The sequence below is a fragment of the Oncorhynchus clarkii genome, chromosome 1 (genome assembly GCF_045791955.1).
Source record: "Oncorhynchus clarkii lewisi isolate Uvic-CL-2024 chromosome 1, UVic_Ocla_1.0, whole genome shotgun sequence".
Taxonomy (NCBI): Eukaryota; Metazoa; Chordata; class Actinopteri; order Salmoniformes; family Salmonidae; genus Oncorhynchus; species Oncorhynchus clarkii.
In genome coordinates this window covers 889,603-899,074 of record NC_092147.1, presented here as the reverse complement: position 1 = coordinate 899,074, position 9,472 = coordinate 889,603, and positions in this window count along the sequence as shown.

The window sequence follows — 9,472 nt, the reverse complement described above, 5'->3', positions numbered from 1 at the left end:
TAGTCTCAGAGGTCCGTTAAAAGCGCAGAGAGCATCATGAAGAACAAAGAACACACCAGGCAGGTCCGAGATACTGTTGTGAAGAAGTTTAAAGCCGGATTTGGATACAAAAAGATTTCCCAAGCTTTAAACATCCCAAGGAGCACTGTGCAAGCGATAATATTGAAATGGAAGGAGTATCAGACCACTGCAAATCTACCAAGACCTGGCCGTCCCTCTAAACTTTCAGCTCATACAAGGAGAAGACTGATCAGAGATGCAGCCAAGAGGCCCATGATCACTCTGGATGAACTGCAGAGATCTACAGCTGAGGTGGGAGACTCTGTCCATAGGACAACAATCAGTCGTATATTGCACAAATCTGGCCTTTATGGAAGAGTGGCAAGAAGAAAGCCATTTCTTAAAGATATCCATAAAAAGTGTTGTTTAAAGTTTGCCACAAGCCACCTGGGAGACACACCAAACATGTGGAAGAAGGTGCTCTGGTCAGATGAAACCAAAATTGAACTTTTTGGCAACAATGCAAAACGTTATGTTTGGCGTAAAAGCAACACAGCTGAACACACCATCCCCACTGTCAAACATGGTGGTGGCAGCATCATGGTTTGGGCCTGCTTTTCTTCAGCAGGGACAGGGAAGATGGTTCAAATTGATGGGAAGATGGATGGAGCCAAATACAGGACCATTCTGGAAGAAAACCTGATGGAGTCTGCAAAAGACCTGAGACTGGGACGGAGATTTGTCTTCCAACAAGACAATGATCCAAAACATAAAGCAAAATCTACAATGGAATGGTTCAAAAATAAACATATCCAGGTGTTAGAATGGCCAAGTCAAAGTCCAGACCTGAATCCAATCGAGAATCTGTGGAAAGAACTGAAAACTGCTGTTCACAAATGCTCTCCATCCAACCTCACTGAGCTCGAGCTGTTTTGCAAGGAGGAATGGGAAAAAATTTCAGTCTCTCGATGTGCAAAACTGATAGAGACATACCACAAGCGACTTACAGCTGTAATCGCAGCAAAAGGTGGCGCTACAAAGTATTAACTTAAGGGGGCTGAATAATTTTGCACGCCCAATTTTTCAGTTTTTGATTTGTTAAAAAAGTTTGAAATATCCAATAAATGTCGTTCCACTTCACGATTGTGTCCCACTTGTTGTTGATTCTTCACAAAAAATACAGTTTTATATCTTTATGTTTGAAGCCTGAAATGTGGAAAAAGGTCGCAAAGTTCAAGGGGGCCGAATACTTTCGCAAGGCACTGTATATAATTTTTTTTTTTCCTCAACTTTTTCACTCCGGACGCTTTATCTGGACACGATTCATCAGGACCTCCAACAGCCGAAGCTAAGTAGTAACACTAACATGATGCCTTCTAATTGCAGTCGCTGTACTCGCCTTACGGCGAGGATAGCTGTGCTACAAGCCCAGCTTCAGACGCAATCGCTAGGCAAGAGTAATTTCAGTGTAGGAAAGGATGAAACAGCGTCTGTGCCACCAGTAAGTACAGATAGTAGTATAAATCCCCTGGCACAGTCCCCGCAGCCGGACAACTTTCTCACGGTTTCTGGAAGGAAATGCTGTAGGAACGCTCAACCGGTGTCGCTCATTCAGCCGACAGAAACTTGCAACCGGTTTTCCCCATTAAGCAGCGGGTCGGAGTCAGAGGCCGAGTCTTCTCTGGTCTCTACTCCTCCCGTTACGGGGTCTGAGACGCCGAAGCTTCCCACAATTAGCTCTGACAAATTGAAAACTCTAGTCATTGGCGACTCCATTACCCGCAGTATTAGACTTAAAACGAATCATCCAGCGATCATACACTGTTTACCGGGGGGCAGGGCTACCGACGTTAAGGCTAATCTGAAGATGGTGCTGGCTAAAGCTAAAACTGGCGAGTGTAGAGAGTATAGAGATATTGTTATCCACATCGGCACCAACGATGTTAGGATGAAACAGTCAGAGATCACCAAGCGCAACATAGCTTCTGCGTGTAAATCAGCTAGAAAGATGTGTCGGCATTGAGTAATTGTCTCTGGCCCCCTCTCAGTTAGGGGGAGTGATGAGCTCTACAGCAGAGTCTCACAACTCAATCGCTGGTTGAAAACTGTTTTCTGCCCCTCCCAAAAGATAGAATTTGTAGATAATTGGCCCTCTTTCTGGGACTCACCCACAAACAGGACCACGCCTGACCTGCTGAGGAGTGACGGACTCCATCCTAGCTGGAGGGGTGCTCTCATTTTATCTACCAACATAGACAGGGCTCTAACTCCTCTAGCTCCACAATGAAATAGGGTGCAGGCCAGGCAGCAGGCTGTTAGCCAGCCTGCCAGCATAGTGGAGTCTGCCACTAGCACAGTCAGTGTAGTCAGCTCAGCTATCACCATTGAGACCGTGTCTGTGCCTCGACCTAGGTTGGGCAAAACTAAACATGGCGGTGTTCGCCTTAGCAATCTCACTAGGATAAAGACCACCTCCATTCCTGTCATTATTGAAAGAGATCATGATACCTCACATCTCAAAATAGGGCTACTTAATGTTAGATCCCTTACTTCAAAGGCAATTATAGTCAATGAACTAATCACTGATCATAATCTTGATGTGATTGGCCTGACTGAAACATGGCTTAAGCCTGATGAATTTACTGTGTTAAATGAGGCCTCACCTCCTGGCTACACTAGTGACCATATCCCCCGTGCATCCCGCAAAGGTGGAGGTGTTGCTAACATTTACGATAGCAAATTTCAATTTACAAAAAAAAAAATAATGACGTTTTCGTCTTTTGAGCTTCTAGTCATGAAATCTATGCAGCCTACTCAATCACTTTTTATAGCTACTGTTTACAGGCCTCCTGGGCCATATACAGCGTTCCTCACTGAGTTCCCTGAATTCCTATCGGACCTTGTAGTCATAGCAGATAATATTCTAATCTTTGGTGACTTTAATATTCACATGGAAAAGTCCACAGACCCACTCCAAAAAGCTTTCGGAGCCATCATCGACTCAGTGGGTTTTGTCCAACATGTCTCTGGACCCACTCACTGTCACAGTCATACGCTGGACCTAGTTTTGTCCCATGGAATAAATGTTGTGGATCTTAATGTTTTTCCTCATAATCCTGGACTATCGGACCACCATTTTATTACGTTTGCAATTGCAACAAATAATCTGCTCAGACCCCAACCAAGGATCATCAAAAGTCGTGCTATAAATTCACAGACAACACAAAGATTCCTTGATGTCCTTCCAGATTCCCTTTGTCTACCCAAGGACGCCAGAGGACAAAAATCAGTTAACCACCTAACTGAGGAACTCAATTTAACCTTGCGCAATACCCTAGATGCAGTTGCACCCCTAAAAACTAAAAACATTTCTCATAAGAAACTAGCTCCCTGGTACACAGAAAATACCCGAGCTCTGAAGCAAGCTTCCAGAAAATTGGAACGGAAATGGCGCCACACCAAACTGGAAGTCTTCCGACTAGCTTGGAAAGACAGTACTGTGCAGTACCGAAGAGCCCTTACTGCTGCTCGATCATCCTATTTTTCTAACTTAATTGAGGAAAATAAGAACAATCCGAAATTCCTTTTTGATACTGTCGCAAAGCTAACTAAAAAGCAGCATTCCCCAAGAGAGGATGACTTTCACTTTAGCAGTGATAAATTCATGAACTTCTTTGAGGAAAAGATTATGATTATTAGAAAGCAAATTACGGACTCCTCCTTAAATCTGCGTATTCCTTCAAAGCTCAGTTGTCCTGAGTCTGCACAACTCTGCCAGGACCTAGGAGAGAGACGCTCAAGTGTTTTAGTACTATATCTCTTGACACAATGATGAAAATAATCATGGCCTCTAAACCTTCAAGCTGCATACTGGACCCTATTCCAACTAAACTACTGAAAGAGCTGCTTCCTGTGCTTGGCCCTCCTATGCTGAACATAATAAACGGCTCTCTATCCACCGGATGTGTACCAAACTCACTAAAAGTGGCAGTAATAAAGCCTCTCTTGAAAAAGCCAAACCTTGACCCAGAAAATATAAAAAACTATCGGCCTATATCGAATCTTCCATTCCTCTCAAAAATTTTAGAAAAGGCTGTTGCGCAACAACTCACTGCCTTCCTGAAGACAAACAATGTATACGAAATGCTTCAGTCTGGTTTTAGACCCCATCATAGCACTGAGACGGCACTTGTGAAGGTGGTAAATTACATTTTAATGGCATCGGACCGAGGCTCTGCATCTGTCCTCGTGCTCCTAGACCTTAGTGCTGCTTTTGATACCATCGATCACCACATTCTTTTGGAGAGATTGGAAACCCAAATTGGTCTACACGGACAAGTTCTGGCCTGGTTTAGATCTTATCTGTCGGAAAGATATCAGTTTGTCTCTGTGAATGGTTTGTCCTCTGACAAATCAACTGTACATTTCGGTGTTCCTCAAGGTTCCGTTTTAGGACCACTATTGTTTTCACTATATATTTTACCTCTTGGGGATGTTATTCGAAAACATAATGTTAACTTTCACTGCTATGCGGATGACACATAGCTGTACATTTCAATGAAACATGGTGAAGCCCCAAAATTGCCCTTGCTAGAAGCATGTGTTTCAGACATAAGGAAGTGGATGGCTGCAAACTTTCTACTTTTAAACTCGGACAAAACAGAGATGCTTGTTCTAGGTCCCAAGAAACAAAGAGATCTTCTGTTGAATCTGACAATTAATCTTAATGGTTGTACAGTCGTCTCAAATAAAACTGTGAAGGACCTCGGCGTTACTCTGGACCCTGATCTCTCTTTTGAAGAACATATCAAGACCATTTCAAGGACAGCTTTTTTCCATCTACGTAACATTGCAAAAATCAGAAACTTTCTGTCTAAAAATAATGCAGAAAAATTAATCCATGCTTTTGTCACTTCTAGATTAGACTACTGCAATGCTCTACTTTCCGGCTACCCGGATAAAGCACTAAATAAACTTCAGTTAGTGCTAAATACGGATGCTAGAATCCTGACTAGAACCAAAAAAATTGATCATATTACTCCAGTGCTAGCCTCTCTACACTGGCTTCCTGTCAAAGCAAGGGCTGATTTAAAGGTTTTACTGCTAACCTACAAAGCATTACATGGGCTTGCTCCTACCTATCTCTCTGATTTGGTCCTGCCGTACATACCTACACGTACGCTACGGTCACAAGACGCAGGCCTCCTAATTGTCCCTAGAATTTCTAAGCAAACAGCTGGAGGCAGGGCTTTCTCCTATAGAGCTCCATTTTTATGGAACGGTCTGCCTACCCATGTCAGAGACGCAAACTCTGTCTCAACCTTCAAGTCTCTACTGAAGACTCATCTCTTCAGTGGGTCATATGATTGAGTGTAGTCTGGCCCAGGAGTGGGAGGGTGAACGGAAAGGCTCTGGAGCAACGAACCGCCCTTGCTGTCTCTGCCTGGCCGGTTCCCCTCTTTCCACTGGGATTCTCTGCCTCTAACCCTATTACAGGGGCTGAGTCACTGGCTTACTGGGGCTCTCTCATGCCGTCCCTGGAGGGGGTGCGTCACCTGAGTGGGTTGATTCACTGATGTGGTCATCCTGTCTGGGTTGGCGCCCCCCCCCCCCTTGGGTTGTGCCGTGGCGGAGGTCTTTGTGGGCTATACTCAGCCTTGTCTCAGGATGGTAAGTTGGTGGTTGAAGATATCCCTCTAGTGGTGTGGGGGCTGTGCTTTGGCAAAGTGGGTGGGGTTATATCCTTCCTGTTTGGCCCTGTCCGGGGGTGTCCTCGGATGGGGCCACAGTGTCTCCTGACCCCTCCTGTCTCAGCCTCCAGTATTTATGCTGCAGTAGTTTATGTGTCGGGGGGCTAGGGTCAGTTTGTTATATCTGGAGTACTTCTCCTGTCCTATTCGGTGTCCTGTGTGAATCTAAGTGTGCGTTCTCTAATTCTCTCCTTCTTTCTCTCTCTCGGAGGACCTGAGCCCTAGGACCATGCCCCAGGACTACCTGACATGATGACTCCTTGCTGTCCCCAGTTCATCTGGCCGTGCTGCTGCTCCAGTTTCAACTGTTCTGCCTTATTATTATTCGACCATGCTGGTCATTTATGAACATTTGAACATCTTGGCCATGTTCTGTTATAATCTCCACCCGGCACAGCCAAAAGAGGACTGGCCACCCCACATAGCCTGGTTCCTCTCTAGGTTTCTTCCTAGGTTTTGGCCTTTCTAGGGAGTTTTTCCTAGCCACCGTGCTTCTACACCTGCATTGCTTGCTGTTTGGGGTTTTAGGCTGGGTTTCTGTACAGCACTTTGAGATATCAGCTGATGTACGAAGGGCTATATAAATACATTTGATTTGATTTGATGACGGCACGTGTTTCCTTGCAGGTAACAATGGTTGACAGAGGAAGAACAATGATTCCAAGCACCACCCTCCTTTTGAAGCTTCCAGTCTGTTATTCAAACTCAATCAACATGACAGAGTGATCTCCAGCCTTGTCCTTGTCAACACACACCTGTGTTAACGAGAGAATCACTGACATGATGTCAGCTGGTCCTTTTGTGGCAGGGCTGAAATGCAGTGGAAATGTTTTTGGGGGATTCAGTTCATTTGCATGGCAAAGAGGGACTTTGCAATTAATTGCAATTCATTTGATCACTCTTCATAACATTCTGGAGTATATGCAAATTGCCATCATACAAACGGAAGCAGCAGACTTTGTGAAAATGTATATTTGTGTCATTCTCAAAACTTTTGGCCACGACTGTATATGTGGCTTTGCTGACAAAACGGATTTTGAGTAGAGTGTAGGAGGCTATTTTATAAATGACATCGCCGAAGTCGAGGATTGGTAGTGTCATGACGTTGGACTGATGGGGAGGTTTATGACCCCCATAAATACATTTCCCCTTTTTCCTCTCTCTACTCTACTGATGTGACTATTGAAGATCCCTTTGTTAACATTGAGAGAGAGTCTGGTGACATCAAAAGATGGGAAACGAACCCATATTTCGGTAATCCAACCAGTTAAAAATATGCGTTGGGACTTAATGAATATGATGTCAGTTCAGTTGGAGTCTGAGACATGATTACTGATGATAGGACGACAAACTGTATCTTGGAAAGTCTACACATTATAGTTATCAGATTCACATGGAATTGTTGTGCAATTTAAATGTTGAAATATGAAACTATTTGTAAAGATGAAATGTAATTTAGCTTCTTAATGAGAGAATGGTTTGTCATAGAGTAAACTCTGCCAACTCAGTGGCCCTGCCCATGTGAACAGACAGTGGTTGTAAACTATGAAAAACTGCCCTCCCTCCCAATCCTATAAGCCCCTTGACGAAAATTCCTGTTCCAAGGACGTGCGGACTGGCAGTCCCCACGTTGAAAGGACAAAGACCACCTACAGAACTAAGCCAACATCAGCAAGAACCTAACGCAATTGGCATCGAATTTCAATAAGGTGACGACCTACACGCCGAAAGGATGAATTTCGACTATACCAGCCAGAATATAACATGAGCTTAAAAGTATGGCAACTTGGTATGAACTTTGAACTCTTATTCACTCCAGAAGTGATACCTCCTAGCCGTTGAGTTAGCAGCAGTCGCTGTAAACGTGGGCTAGGAAAGGACGGACGACGTAACCAGTCTAACACACACAACGATACTACAAAGTATCCGTTCTACCACCAGACATTCTTCAAAGGGCAATACGGTCTTCCATCTACCACCAATCTACCGAAGCTCAGAGTAAATATTTATTGCATTTTCCTTTTCCAAATGGGCGGTAATTTAGAATGCATAAGATACTGTATTTACGATAGCACAGCTTCTTCCTTTGTTACTCAGTCTTCCCGCTCTTTCACTCAAACCCAACCCCCTCTCTTTGTGTAACCAGCCGTCGTATCTGTTCCACCCGCTAGGGACGTTTTCTTTATGACATAATTAGTAATCAATGTATGATCCATTCTGTGTAGATGTAATTCTGTGTGATTATTTAGGTATTTAGTAAATAAATAATTAAAACCAATTTTGTATTGCTGATTCAACTGGTTAGCCAGGGTTCGTGAAGATATCCAAGAATTTACAACTTTCAGATGAGACTGAATAAAGTGACGATTAAATATTGACTGCTATTGATGTAAAATACTACTAGGTCTTCAGGAGTTTATTCGGAAGATAACAGCTCTATAAATATTATTTTGTGGTGCCCGACTCTCTAGTTAATTACATTTACATGATTAGCTCAATCAGGTAATATTAATTACGGAGAAATTATTTTATAGAATAGCATGTCATATCACTTAACCCGGCATAGCCAAAGACACGACAGTAGGATGGTCAGTTTACGAGGGTATGTTTGGCAGCATGAGTGAAGGATGCTTTGTTGTGAAATAGGAAGCTGATTCTAGATTTAATTTTGGATTGGAGATGCTTAATGGGAGTCGAAAGAGAGCCATGACAATTTTCTGGAGTTTTCCTAGCTGTTTAAAGGCACAGTCAACTTAGTGTATGTAAACTTCTGACCCACTGGAATCGTGACACAGTGAATTATAAGTGAAATAATCTGTCTATAAAGAATTGTTGGAAAAATGACCTGTGTCATGCACAAAGTAGATGTCCTAACCGACTTGCCAAAACTATAGTTTGTTAACAAGAAATTTGTGGAGTGGTTGAAAAACGAGTTTTAATGACTAAAACCTAAGTGTATGTAAACTTCCGACTTCAATTGTATCTAACAAGTAATCTAATAATTCCACAACAACTACCTAATACACACACATCTAAAGGGGTGATTGAGAATATGTACATATAAATATATGGATGAGCAGTGGCCGAGCGGCACAGGCAAGGTGCAATAGATGGTATAAAATACAGTATATACATAAGATATGTAGACATTAAAGTGGCATAAAAGTGCATTGTATAAAGTGACTAGTGATACATTTATTAAAGTGGCCAGTGATTGGGTGTCAATGTAGGCAGCAGCCTCTCTGAGTTAGTGGTGGCTGTTTAACAGTCTGATGGCCTTGAGATAGAAGCTGTTTTTCAGTCTCTCGGTCCCAGCTTTGATGGACCTGTACTGACCTCGCCTTCTGGAAGGTAGCGGTGTGAACAGGCAGTGGTTGGGGTGGTTGATGTCCTTGAGGATCTCTTTGGCCTTCCTGTGACATCAGGTGCTGTAGGTGTCCTGGAGGGCAGGTAGTTTGCGCCCGGTGATGCATTGTGCAGACCTCACCACCCTCTGGAGAGCCTTGCAGTTGAGGGTGGAGCAGTTGCCGTACCAGGCTGTGATACAGCCTGATAGGATGCTTCAATTGGGCAACTGTAAAAGTTTGTCAGGGTTTTGGGTGACAAGCCAATTTCTTCAGCCTCCTGTTGAAGAGGCCACACTGTCTGTGTGAGTGAACCATTTCAGTTTGTCCGTGATGTGCACGCCGAGGAACTTCAAACTTTCCGCCTTCACTGCGTTC